At 37.6% G+C, this 15,098-nt stretch overlaps 1 pseudogene; it reads right to left on the reverse strand.

Annotated features, from left to right (window-relative positions):
• LOC136671375 (guanine nucleotide-binding protein G(q) subunit alpha-like) overlaps positions 1-12,854 on the reverse strand; it is a 99,904-nt pseudogene extending 87,050 nt beyond the window's left edge.
• Between the last annotated feature and the right edge of the window lie 2,244 nt (positions 12,855-15,098).

The following is a 15,098-nucleotide window of genomic DNA, read 5'->3' on the forward strand; positions in this document are numbered from 1 at the left end:
AATGACAGTGCTTCATCCATATTCAGTCAACATTTAACCTTACATTCTTTTACAATGGCATAGATTTAACAACATAGGCTCTTCCTTCAGTGAACTGAAACACCACTACAACCAAATAAAGGCCTCTTTACAGTGGAATTACTGGTGTTCAATGATTTTCTCAATCCAGGACATGAATGCAAAAATATTGGTGTAGACATTTGGTTTTGTGGGGTTGTCACAGTTGTCCTTCTCGGTGAAGGAAGCAATGCAGGCTGCTTTCTTATCACACACCAGAGGACCACCAGAGTCCCCCTGCAACAAAACATAAGCAACGTTAACACACTGCTGATCTAAACCTTTATAAAGCTTCTGCTATTTTTTTGTTTTTTTCATACCAGGGATTAAACTTAGACCTGGACTAAATCGTACTTTCTGTAGTTAATCTCCAATCAGAATGCTGGGTAGTTCACGACTAGGTTTAATCCTGGTCCAGGAAACTGAAATCTGCTTGGGTTTAATGGGTTTAATCTTAAGGATAATTTACCTGACAAAATCCACCTTTATCACCACCTGCACACAGTAAGTTGGTGTCGTTCCAGTACATTTCACAACTTTCATATACAGTGATGTTCGTCTCCAGAAGTACGTTACTTGTATTTCCCTTGGTTTTAATTCTTCCCCAACCAGCTACGCTGCAAGACCCATCTATGCCTTCGCTTAGTTTAGAGATGGAAATCTTTGCAGCATTCTTGCTGTTTTCAGTCGACTTTCCTAGCTGTAACAAAGGCAAGAAAATTAGTTAAATGTGGTAAACAAAACTGAACTTGATTAATGTGAGAGAATCTGGATGATGGAGCATGGTGGGAGAATGAAAATTGGGCAACATTACATTTGCTGAATGTTGTTCTGGGGTTGTATTCTTTAAGCATCAGTAAGGTTACTAACAGCACTGGGTGTAACAGCCTCATGACTCTTACTTTAAACCCGCCAGAGTCCCTGCCACTTTGAGGTGCACACATTTGTGATGTCATCAGTCAATCAATCAAAATGTATTTATATAGCACATTTTTGTAAGTGATGTTGTCACAAAGCAGCTTTACAGAACTGGTATCAGAACAGATAACAATGTGGATCAGAAAGCCCCATGCGAGCAAGCCAAAGGCAACAAAGTGGAACCCATCGTCCTCTGGTCAAACATCTGATAGAAATCAAAGAGTGAGCAGTTGTGTAAGAGTTAAAACAGAACAGGGAAAGACTCAGCTCACCCACCAAAGACCCACCCGACAGTTTTTTGAGAACACCCCATCGAAAACAAAAGCATCAACATGGAAATTACGGCAGCGTATATTAAATGCTTCTCCTCTATTCACCACATATGAACATAACATCTTTTTTTTTCTCCTCATCCAGTCCATAACTTTCCTCAATTCTATTCCAGATCTTTAGGTAAAACCTTTAGATTTTTATTTTATTTGTTTCTCTCGTGTAAACTCAATACAGCGTCATATCAAAATATTATTGTCACGCCCTCTTCTCGTCATGTCTGTTTTCCCCGGTCATGTGCTTTTAGCACATGGCTATGTTTTGTTTATGTCCTTGTCTCTGCCCTTGTCCCGCCTTTGTTCCGCCTCCTCGTCTGTGTCATGTGTTAACCCGTCCTCCTCGTTATCTGTCCAGGTGTGTCTCGTTTGTGTCAGTATTTAAGCCCTCTTGTCTCACGTCCTGTTTGTCGTACATTTCACATTTCTCCTTTCTCTAGTTGGTCGTGTTATATAGTCTGTCCGTCTGTCTCCACAGTTTCCCCGTCTCTTTTCCTTTGTCGTTGTTTTCGCTTTTTGTCCGTCTGTCCCGTCTACCCTGTCTAGTTACCCGTGTTTAATTTAGCCTGCTTGGCTCCCTGTTTGTTTTCGTTCTGTTTAAGTCTCGTTGTGTTGTTATAAATCTATATTAAAAACCCTGTGTTTTAGCAAGTGCGTCCGCTTCCGTCAGTCCGCCAAGTGATCCGTGACAATTATGTGCTCTTCCTTATTTCTATATTCACTGTCCATTAACTCAGCTTCACTGACCATACAGGAGCACTTTCTACTTCTACAATTACAGAGTGTAGTTCATCTGTTGCTGTGCACACATTGTTTGTGGCTCTTCATACTGTTCTTCAATGGTCAGGACCCCCACAGAGCAGAGAGTATGATTTGGTGGTGGATCATTCTCAGTGCTGCAGTGACACGGACACAGTGTTATTTCTGGCAGTTGATTTTTATTTAGTTTTAATCTTAGTTTTTAGACTAAAATGTGTATTACGTTTAGTCTTATTTTCATCATTAAATTCTTCTCAGATTTAGTCTGGTTTAAGTCGAAGGAAAATACCATTGTTTGTACTTTTAGTCCATTAAATAAACATTTAGTAATGTAGTAAAATAAACCAACATTACCAAAATGTATAGTGAAATATCTGAAAATGGTAAATAAAAATGAAAACAGTCTTTAATTATTTATTGTTTGCAATTTCCAATTTTGCTTGTCACCTGTTCCCATCACACACCCCACAGTTAGAATACCTCTGCTCTACAGCCTCACCAACCAAAGTGGGCTTGAGTATCCTACAGAAATAGTGTAGAATTTATTTCTAGTTAGTGAATGAGTTCCTAAGAGCTTTACTTCTTTATTCTGTTGAAGTGTAATGTAAAGTGCTAGTGTATACATTTCTAGCAGAAATATCCTCCTATGTTGTAGTGCGTATAGACCATTAACCTTAAACCCTAAGGGCTTGATATTTCAGTTCCTCACACTCATCACAACATACCTTTCATACTCAAAGAAGTTACTATTAATTTTAGAATACACTGAAAGGCATGTCCTAATATCAATACCTGTACAATAAAGCTAGGCTGAAAGTAAATAGCAGGGTTTACCTTAAAAAGCATGATGTCATTGCTGGGGGCAGGGTAATGAAACTCTGGATGAATGTGGTGCTCCTTTACTGCTATACGCTCAAAGTCATTGGACTTCAGATCATGAGCTCCGATCACTGCTGTCACTTCTGCCTTATCCAGTCCACTCCTAGAGGAACCAGGAGACAGTAACTTGTTGAAAAATGTTTTTCTTTACTCAGTTTACTCCCCAGTTTAGTAACTGTCCACTTCTGTCATTACTACTAGGTTACCCACAATCACACCATGCTGACAAACTGTGACGACTAGCACATGCTTCTTCTGATACGTGTGAAGCCAGCCCCCAACAAACTGCCAGTGACCTAATATCATGTCAGATTTAACAGATTTAAGTTATCTTTCCTATGTAAAGTTGCTTTGTTGGAGATAAAAGGATTATTTACAACTGTGATGAGTGTAGTCTCTCAGCTCCACTGAACATACAGGGTTACTTTCTCAGCGAGTCAACTTCAAAAATACTATAATGTTAAATATACAGTACTGTTAAACAAGAAATATACTGACATATATACTAAATGTGCCATGGGGCTGCACGGTGGTGCGGCAGGAAGTGTCGCAGTCACACAGCTCCAGTGACCTGGAGGTTGTGGATTCAAGTCCTGCTCCAGGTGACTGTTTGTGAGGAGTTTGGTGTGTTCTCCCCGTGTGCACATGGGTTTCTGCTGGTTTCCTCCCACAGTCCAAAAGCATACATTGTTAAGTGGATTGGCGACTCAAAAAATGTGTTCGTGTGTGTCACCTTGCCAAGGACTGGTGTGGTTCCGGGTAGGCACTAGACCCACAATGACCTTGAATTGAATAAGCGCTTACGGACAATGAATAAATCTGCCATAATCTTTACATGGCCACATTTTATTTTTATGCATTTTCAATTTAGCAAACAAACATCACCTGTTTGATTCAGCTATGATCAAAAGCAGAGGTAACTACACTTTGTACTTCTTCTTCTATAAACTACACAACAGCCAAAGCTAATCTAATATCACCTAATTTCAAACTCAGGCGAACAATATAGAAAAAGTATACATGGATGTATTCTTACTCCTTAAATGCCTCACAACACCAGGGACAACAAGCCTCCCCTTTTTTGAGGGTGTACCTATAGACTATAGTCTATAGCCTGAACAGAAGAACAATGTGTAAGTAATTTAATGATATACATATGTACAAATAAAAACCAACACACCCACACCCAGGAAGGTGTATTTTTTAAGGCAGGATATCACAGTGACTATATAGAGCTCAAATAGTGGTGCTGCCCTCTAGAGGTGTTTCAAGCCTTGTTTTTTGACTGTTAATGGTCTCAAGCATTAGAAATAATGTCCAAACTGTTGGCCCATGGATCCCATCATGTTCTATGACCATGATGCTTATAGACTACTGCTACAGATATAGTAAGTAAAACAAAAATTAACAAAAAGTTCAAATGTAAAGGTTAGCACTTCACATTCTTTGCTTTTAAATGAACTTGGTTGATGTTTTCTTTTTTTGAGACAAATTTTACTGTATATTTTTTCGACAAATTAAATCATTGCTAATTGCACACATTAGCAAATGAGTCTCCTGTTAAAGCACAATGCCACTAACCTGCGAATGTGAGGGCAAGCACATGCTTCCTCCAAAGCATATGAAGCCAGCCACCTGCTCTTTTCGAGCTGCCAATAATAGAAAACCACTGGACATACCAACCTCACATAGACAGGTCTATTATATCAGCAAAATATGGCCACATTTGGTAGCATCGTGCTGAACTAAAGACAAATTTAAACTCATTTTATTCATGGTATACAACAGTATCCATCTAACAAATTTTAAGTTCCAGTATTTATGTGTTTGTGGCTTTGCTTATTTTGCATTTTACATATTGCTGTATTTTAAGGTTGAAACATGATATTGGCTGTAATGGTACAGTGGGTCAATATGTACACAGCACAACAAATAGCACTTAATTTTGTGAAGATGCTTTAGACTGTTATTTAAAACATTGTTATGTTTAAACTAGAATTACCAGGATTTTCATATGACCCCTTTTTCTACCAGAGACTGCCAAATGGCAGTGCTGGGGTAATTTGCATCCCTTTAGGCAATCTTTTTTTATGTACATTAATCCACTACTAGGTGCTAAACGGGGGGGATGGGTGATAGTGTGAACTATGTTGATCCATTGACTCAGATGACTCAGAAAAAATCCTTGATTTTAACCCTTCTTAACCCTAAGAACCCTATCTATATAGTTATTTTGCTATTCCGTTTTTTTTTCAGTGCCTCTTTCAGTTGCATTTGAACAGTAATTATGTGACATAGCCATATTCAATATGTTAATTTTTTAAAGACCCTTTGCTACTTAAATATGTAATCACTTGAGGTTTTCATGCTGACCGATAAATCAATTTTTCTATAAATTGGTCATGTTTTGACAAACATTTTACCTAGTGCCTGCTTTTTTTTCATATTTCTCAATGTACAGCCTTGAAATCATACTCCCACATCAGACATCTTGACACAGATTGTTAGTGTGAGGTATCTGTTAGTTGAAAACATAAGCATTTCTGATGCTAATTTATTACTGTGACAAAATAAAATTGTAGCATCAGACGGACATATTTTTCTTGATATTCTAAGGTCTGGGATGTATGACTGATAAAGCTCTGACAGTCACAGCAGGCCCAGACTTTCATGAATTTAATTCAGGGCAAATATGGACAATATCTCAACAAATCAAAAATATTTTGGTACTTTGGCAGTTTTCTCAGCTGCTGATAATAATAACAATTATTATTATTATTATTATTATTATTATTATTATTATTATTATTATTATAATCCTTTAAAAATATGATGAAATAATACTTGTTTATTTAGAATACACACAATAAAGAATTACTTAAGCTTTTTAGTTTACATTTGTTGATCTAATGCAATATTATTTGATGTGAAACCTAAAAAAAACTTGAAATATATAAAAAAAATCAGTTATTAAGTAAAAATTGCTCATAGTATTTTATCTTAATTTGAGTCATATTTACATATTTATGCCAATGGGGTGAGATATTTTGACTTAAAACAAGACAAAATGTCCTGATAAGATTCTTTTACTTTGGGTTTTAAAAAAGTTTAAGTAAAAATGACAAGTAGCTGAGGGTTGTTTTTTTTTTGTATAAATTTATGTAAAAATATCTTTACCTATTGGCAGTTTTCAAAAGAAAAAATTACTTAAAATAATGGTTAAAAAATCTGAACTTTAGCTATTTTGACTAATCATCAGTGAGAAAACAATCCAAAATTAGTACAAATGTGGCAGACTTGAGATGTTTTGGAATTATAGTTCAAATAATGTCTTTGTGTCAGTTGTAGAATAAAGAGAAAGATGACTGCAGATATAGGAAAACTTGTTAATAAAGTGTGTAAACTATATATAGTAAACTGCACCAAAGTAAATAGCCTATCTGGCTACATGCTGAGTGAAATTGTCACGGTTGGGCAGGACAGACAAGGGAGGTGGACATAAATGCAAGGAATCTTTATTTAACAGGACCAAAAAACAAAACAAACACAGTCAAGGAGTTTCATTATGAAAACATAAAAATAAAAATAACACTGACCATCTATTTCATTTTCAGTGTCTCGCTTATTTATAGTTGAATATAAACTTCTATGTTTAAGATGCCAGTTCACAATACTAAGATAAATTTGATTTACAAATGTATTGACTACCCCACTCAATTATCTAATTTAAAAGCAACATGATTAAAATATAGATTGCATGAAGACGTGAGTGACAGTAGACTAAAAATGGAATAAAACAAATCTGTACCGATAAATAAATATCCCAGTAGATAAGAACATCTGCTAGTGGAATAGTTTGGGGTGAATCAGGGATTGGACATCATTTAAAGGTGATATTTTTTTCTCTCCCTCTTGTGATATTCAGCACTGAATAAGAGAAACAATGACCCACACAGCCCTGCAAATATACTGAACGTCATGATGCCAACAGCATTCCTTAAAGACTATGAGGAATGACTAAGAGTTTCTGTCCAGTGCAGGGTTTCCCCATAACTGATGAATCTTAGAGATTAGCAAATTGTTCTGTGTAAAATATGCTCTAGTTTCTGCAAAGCCTTCATAACTGCTCAAAATTGTTGACTCAGTCAGGTCATCATACATGCCCAAAAATCCACCCATCCACAATCAAACTAATAATTCAGATGTCTTTGAGAAATCTGATCACATTTGTAAGGCCACTGCAGTCACTAGAGTGAGAAGACAGTCTGGAATGAATACTGAACTAAGAAAAAGTTGCATATATATTATGTGACTGTTGAAGTTCAGAATAAACACGAAATAAAGAGTATCTGTCCTTGCTCGAAATATGGTTTCTGAATTTTTAACATTTAAAATACGGTGTAAGGTCCCCTTTTTGGTGTTATTTTGTTGCGAAAAATGAAGGCTCATTTATACTCTCTTTACATATGTAAATGAATATGTCCATTTCAAACATTGTAACCATCACTGCCACATACTTCTATGCATCCTTTATGTTGGCATGGATGTTAAACACTACATCCACTAGAGCAGTTCAGGGTGAAATGTTTTTCATGACAATAACAAAGATGGCGATGTTGGAGGAGATGCTTATAATAAAACGTTACATAATACAAAAAAGAAAGATGAAAGAGGCAGCATTGTAAGAGGCAGTGGTCTGTGAGGCCATTAAATACTTCTCGAAATGACCGTATGCATCCGTAATCATCCAATGTGCAAACCTACAGGTGAACTGAACACAGTTCTGACTGAAGGCTTCATGCCAGTGGCAGATGCTGGTCTTTCAAGGAGGGGAAGCTCAATTTCGGCCTACATCATAAAATGTGTTGGTTTATTTACACGTAAATTCTACCCTCTGTTCCTTTTCAAGAAAATGATCTGTGACCCGGTCGTACCACCAAGGAGTCTTTTCCTCTCAAAGGCCAGCAGAGCTAGGCTGCTTGAACGACCTTGGCCCATGTGAAGTGTGTCCGTCTGTGAGTGCTTTGTGACGGTGGAGGGGCTCAGCAGCACCCGCTGGACAGAAACTGCGATAGAAGTCAGAAAGAGTGATAGAAGTCAGTCTCCAAACACAAGCAGCTACAAAAACCCCACCAGAAATAGAAGCTCGATTTGTCGAGAGAACTTAGAAATTCTCCGGTTCAACTCAGAACAGAATGAAAATGTAATGCTCCTACGGATCTTTACACCAAAGGATCGCTGATTCGCTCATTTCGCTGTCAATCAAAAAGGGATTCAGCCTCAGACAGATCATCCAATCATCATGCAGAAGCTGAGCGTCCAGGCCAGCCGAGGCCAGCCCACTGCCCCATAGACCCCCAGAGACGCTGAGCGTCCGATGGGCGGGACAAAGCCCAGCATTTATCCAATCACTCATCTCGTTTCGCTGTACTTCGCTGCTTCGCAATTGAACACCGTGGACGCTCAGCGCTCAGAATGATTGAGAGGAAAGCCGCGTCTTTACCAGTGATAAGAAGCTGATTCTGAACAAAAGTTGAGCGCGTTGTAGTGTATATTTATTCAATGACATGTACACACAACAGAATATATTTGATCACTTATTTTTTGACATTTTTGAGGAAGCTGAGCTTCCCTTGCAGTCTTAGAGCAATCGCCTCTGCTTCATGCGTATCTGTATACGTATTAAACTGTGAGCATAAATTCATTTACTGTGATGCTGAATTTTATAAATAGGACCCAACACTAATGTATTAATCGATATATGAAGGGTTTTGAGATACTGGAAAATATAAAATAATTCATTTACGAGTAAGAGAGAATTTACAAGGCATTTAGCAGTATGATGTTTTGGGAACTATTTCCAGTCCAAGAATAGTTTCTGGTCTCCAAGTTTCAGATCTCTGAAGAGTTTAAAAAGATTTTCCTTCATTCTAATAATATTAATGTGAGAAAAGTTACTTCACATCTATGTAAATCTTTCAAATTCTACAGTGAACTCTTCTCCATCTCCAGTAAACACAGCAGCACAGTCATAACCACCTTCACCATAATGACCTTCATCAACATCTAACACAGGAGCAAAAGAAGACAAAAAGCCCTGAAAATATTTGGTGGAAAATGACAACTCTGAGCCCAGAAAATGAGCACTACAGGCCAGCTTTGCCAGTTCATACCAGGGCAGAGTGTTTTATTTTTTGCAGCCTTTAGAAGCAAGGGCAGACCCTCGGTGTCCTGAGCTGGTCACAGCACCCCATACTCCTGCAGAGACTTGATCAGCACTGTATCTTTAACATCACCAAAGACCATGCGGATGTTGTTCGTGTCTGTCGCGCAGGTGAAGTGAGAGTAGACGCTATTACTCTTCTTGTCCTGGTTTAGGGCCTGATGCTTATACATGTCACGAATGTAGTTCATAGCAGCTTCAGCATCTCGTGGCTTACCTGCAGCCAGCACCCAATAGAGAAGAGGAATGGTAAATGCAATGAACAATGAGTGTGAATATAGACGTTAAACTAATTAACATTGAAAAAAGTATCAAGTTCCGAAACTGATCTGAAGTACAGCAGAATCATTCTGAGAGGAAACATTATGAGATTTTATCAGGAAAACTTAAAATACAATAAATATGACATATTATTGCAGAATTTGAAAGAGAGTGATATTGCTGTGCTTTGTTTGTTGTAGTTTATTGCCTCATTACTACAATTCAAATGAGAAATTGACATCAATAGACATCAGCAACAGGAACATCACAAATACTATCATACATGCAGTTATTGTGCCTGAGAGTGAAACTTCAACCTAGTTCCAGCAGCAACATATACGTCTTGCCTGCATCCTGATGCAATAAGGAGTGTATTTTATAGTTGCCATGGGTAACAGACGGAAAGGAGAAAGTGGAGATTTGGAGATATAGAGCTATGCAGTAACCGCTTCACAGACACAACTGATGAAGGAACACAATCATGGACAGGGTTTCCACTATCAGCTTAATGAGGATGGATGTATTTATTTATTTTTTTGCACTCTCCCATAAGGTGTTTAATTTAAGCAGCAGATTCATCTTACCTGCATATTTGGGGAAGTACACCTGCAGGTCTAATGTTTTGATTTTCTCAGCTAGGATGTCCATTTTGTTCAGAAAGAGGATGATAGAGGCACTGGCAAACCACACTGAGTGAATGGTGGTGTAAAACAGTGTTAGACTCTCCTCCATACGGTTCTACAACATCAGGAGAGAGAAGATGAGTGTGGGTTATTCCTTTTCCAAGAGAATAAGGATCAAACTAAGGTACCTTTTTAATAACACACAGGAAGGGTGTGGGGGACATATCAAAACAAAAGTATTTCAAATCTTGGTTGAGACAGAGTTGAGGTCAAGACGTGTCTGATGCCTGAACTTTGCACTTTTTTGGACTGCAGGCACAAGGCTGGCTACACAAGAAATAATCCACCAATTAGCACTATGCAGACATCATGTCTAAATCACTTACTGGCATAAACTAACGTATATTCACACATAAACATTTTTGTTTGAGGCAAGGACTTCTTAATCCTTATCATGATATTGGCTTTTGCAGTGCAGATACTTAAAAAAATAAGAAAAGAGCTAATTTCTCAATACATCTTTATTAGTATAATTTTCTTGTTCTCTTTTGAGAACCCTTGTTTGCATCAGTGTGTGTTTAGAACAAAGGAAACTTGCACAACCACATGCAGCCAATGGAACGTCATTGATATCCAAAGTCAGATTATTTTTAACATTCATTCATTCATTATCTGTAACCCTTATCCAGTTCAGGGTCGCAGTGGGTCCAGAGCCTACCTGGAATCATTGAGCACAAGGCAGGAATACACCCTGGAGGGGGCACCAGTCCTTCACAGGGCAACACACACTCACACCTACGGACACTTTAGAGTCACCAATCCACCTACCAACGTGTGGAGCAGGACTTGAACCCACAACCTCCAGGTCCCTGGAGCTGTGTGACTGTGACACTACCTGCTACACCATCAGTTACTATTGACAGGCCATTAATAACGGGCTGGGGAATATCATTATAAAATTGTAAACAAGCTTATAAAAGGTATGAGTGTATTTATATGAAGTGTTAATTAGATTTGCAGGTAAACTTGTTTATTATGATAAAATTACTTGAAAACTACTTAGAGGACTGCATAAATATAACAACATAAACATATAACAATTCATAATGAGGCCATTTACTACCACTTTCAAATTTGGAGAGAATATTTACCAGTGTATATTCCTAGATTTACACATCAGATAAAGACACTCAAAGATTAGTTTACTAAAAAGAGTCAAAAGCAGTTAAATCATTTACTCTTATTACCTCAGAGTTATCTTCTCCACTACAAAGGAATAGTCGTTGATCCCAGTTGTTGGAAAGCGCACTCTCAGAACGTCCTGTGCTGTGGGGATGTAAGCTGGGGCAGCAATGCGGTCCAGGTTGTTCAAGAAGCTACAAAAGCACAGTTATATTAAGTTTAGTATCAAACAGCATAGCGGAAATAATATAAAACACGTTAATATCTGTGTGTTATACATGTTGTTCATCAGGGACATGCAAATATAAGAAATTGTTCATTAGAGAAAGAACACAAGGAAGTTGTTATCTTTGAAGATGTATATTCTGTGTTACGCTGGTAGTGCATGTGTAGCCTGAGCCTTAATTAAATGCTGTCCTGGGTTTGTTTGTTTTTCTTATCATGAAAATGTTCTGAGAATTGAGCGTGTAGTAAGAGAGGACCAAATAACAGAGAGAAAGAGAGACAGAGCGAGAGAGAGAAAGGGAGATGTCAGGAAGACAAGGAAGGGCATGATGATTAAAGGTAACAGGTAAAATGCCTCACTCCACCAATTTTTACAGGAAATTAGACGATAATGAGCAGTTTAATGTGGAGTTTAATGAACGGATGCTTCTTAGCTTGTTCATAAATTAAATACTACAAATAACTGGTTTAATTTGGAGACACTTTGTAAGCACAACGTAAAAATACACAGAATTTCCATAACATGAGTCTGACCATAAACATTGGAATAAATTACTTAATTCTCCACATTTTTTCCAGGTTCTACTCATACTCCATTTCTTTTACAGCTCTTGGGCGCCATCTCGTGGATATATACGGTCCTGCAAATCTTACATCAGAACTAAGACAATTTTATTTATTTATCCATTCAACAGATACATCACTGAGTGTTTCATCTTCTCAATTCAATATTAAGACACAATTGCACTGGCATGTTAACGTTTTTGTTATTTACTATATGACAATAAATATGTGTATTGCGGAGGGGTATATTCCTAATTGGTTTCTCAAAACTTCAGATAATCTGTAAGCAGTTATTCAATTTTGAAAATAATATACTGCTGCTCTCCAACCATGGAATATGACTAATTTTATATTTTAATTTGATTAAAACTTATTATTATCATATTATTACTACATATTATTATCTGCAGCCGTGTACATCAGTGTGGACACAACACTTTCCTTAACATTCCTTCACTTTTATTTACATCTTCATAATGCTCTAGTAATTATCTGAAACCTGAGAGATGGCACCACACTATTCATTAATTGATTATTGGTAACAGCTTCATTCTGATCAGAGTTGCGTTGGGTCCAGAGCATATCCAGAATCATTGGACACAAAGCAGAAACACACGCTGGAAAAAAAGGCAAATCCACTGCAGTGTGATTGCACAGGTCTAACATTAAAATTATTTTATACACTTCAGCTTACTACTCTGTGGAGTCCAGTAGCTGGTACTCTCGCCGTCGACTGTAGCATATTTTAAGGCCAGAGTCTGCCCACAAGCGATGAATTGCATCCACATATGTCCGCTCCAACTGTGTCACCTGATGAATGTCTACATCTTGAAACATCCGAGCATACACCTACATATATTGAGAAAAATGGAATCCAAATGAATAAAGTATACAACTCCAAATCAAAGCATGTCGACTATTTACTGAATATAGCACATCATAGTCTAATTTAATGTGAAATACTTTACAAATAAATTAACAAAAACATATGACATTTGCCTGATTATGAGAAAAACAGTGACCTCAAACAAGTGCATACTGTTTAATATTAATTTAATATTTTACACTTCACCCAGTAGTTTACACTCACAAATATACTTAGCAAAATTTCAGAATTTGGTAGCACGGTGGCGCAGCAGGTAGTGTCACATTCACATAGCTCCAGGGACCTGGAGGGTGTGTGGGTTCAAATCTGTGAGGAGTTTGGTGTGTTTTCCCTGTGTCCGCATGGGTTTCCTCCAGGTGCTCCAGTTTCCCCCCACAGTCCAAAAACACACGTTGTTTGCCGACTCAAGTGTCCAAAGGTGTGTGTGTGTGGACCGAGCTCTTTGACCTGTAGTTTCTTTACAAATAATCCCAGGTGTCCTTAATTCACCTCTAACTGATCTGCTTAGGGCGATAGACAATGCACCCCTGAGGTGTCCAGTTCAAGGAACATGATTGGCTAAATATATGTTGCTATTTTCTCAGAGCAAAGGTTTTTGATGTCTGTGATTCTGCATTCACCCGGGCACCTGAAATATTGCCCAGTGAAAGCGATGGAAACATTACCAGTAGCAGCTTAATGATAATGAAACTCCCTTTTCTCAGTGTTTCTCATATCAAATAAGGTTTGTTTTTGTTAGTACACCTATAGGATCAATGTAAAAGACCTGTATAAGTTTCATGGTTGTAATAGTAATGTAGCCAGAATTAAAATTGGGAACATTTCTTTCTAATTCAACTATTACTGTTGCAGTTATGTTCACGCAGTGGCAGCATGTGTACATTTTCATGGAAATAACATTTTAGCAAATACAATAATGAAGTGGTATTTTTATTTACAATTCGCTGCTTTTGTCCTAAATTCCTATTTATTTCCAGTGTTTAATCTAAATATTCTATAAAAATTGCGACAGGATATGTAGGAGTTTCATTGTGGTCAGAAAATGGACGTACACGTTGTTGTAGAATAAGTCGAAGCTGACTTCAGAAAAAGCCACGGTGCACGTAGATTATATCATTTTATTATTTACAAGAGACCTTTTCTTACATCTCAACATCTAGAGTGTGTCTACTCTGGGAAAAGGCGATTTATTTTTATTTTGACGGAAATGAACATGATATTTTGCCCGTTTTGTCATAAAACGCCGATTAACCTCCCTTAGGACTAAGTATGCCGGGGATGCATCTCGCGGTGGGGGTGCTGAATTCAGCACAACACCTGTTCACATTTAAAATCGAGCCATTTTTTTCTAAGGCTTGTCATTCAACAAATCAGAGAACAACAAGCAAAGCTGAGACACTTGGTTTTCCTGAATGCCAATCTGCCTTCTAGGGCTGCAACAACTAATCGATTAAAATCGAGTGTTAAAATAGTTTGCAACTAATTTAATAATCGATTAGTTGGGTCTAAGTTATTATACACATAGGTACAGTTGCTACACGTGACGAACTCTGGAAGAAGGGTTTGAAAAATGGCGGAGGCGGTCACAGCAGAGGATAATGTTAGCACAAGCTGAGAGAAAAATGTACGACCCAAGTCATCAAAAGTATGGGAACACTTTACATTAACGCCTTCAAGGAACAGCGTTAGGTGCAAAATGTGCACAGCTGATCTCGCATGGCACAGCAGCACAACATCACTGCATGAGCACCTGAAAATGAAGCCTGTTGGAGCTATGTGTGAAAGAGATTAAGTATAGTAAGTTAATTCTACTTTTCTCTCACTCAATGTTACTAGAGCCTGCTAGAGTAGTTAAACAACATTTGTTTTTCTTAGTACATTGATATTACACTCGTGTTTAGTGAACAAGCCTTAGACTCCCCCCGAGTTTTCTCTTCCACCTTAAATGTGTCAAGGCTCGACCAGCAGTTCCAAAATAAACCGTAGTTTTAGTCAAGGTAACGTTAGCGACGATAGTTTTTCTCTCACTCAATGTCACTAGAGCCTGCTAGAGTAGTTAAACAAGATGTCTCATTTTTAGTAAATTTATATCACTCTTGTATTTAGCGAGTTTTCCGTTCCACCTTAAATGTGGCGGCAGTTACATTCAGAGTTAAAAAAAAAATCCAAACATTTTTTAAAATAATATATTTAAA

The sequence above is a fragment of the Hoplias malabaricus genome, chromosome 16, assembly GCF_029633855.1.
Source record: "Hoplias malabaricus isolate fHopMal1 chromosome 16, fHopMal1.hap1, whole genome shotgun sequence".
Classification (NCBI taxonomy): domain Eukaryota; kingdom Metazoa; phylum Chordata; class Actinopteri; order Characiformes; family Erythrinidae; genus Hoplias; species Hoplias malabaricus.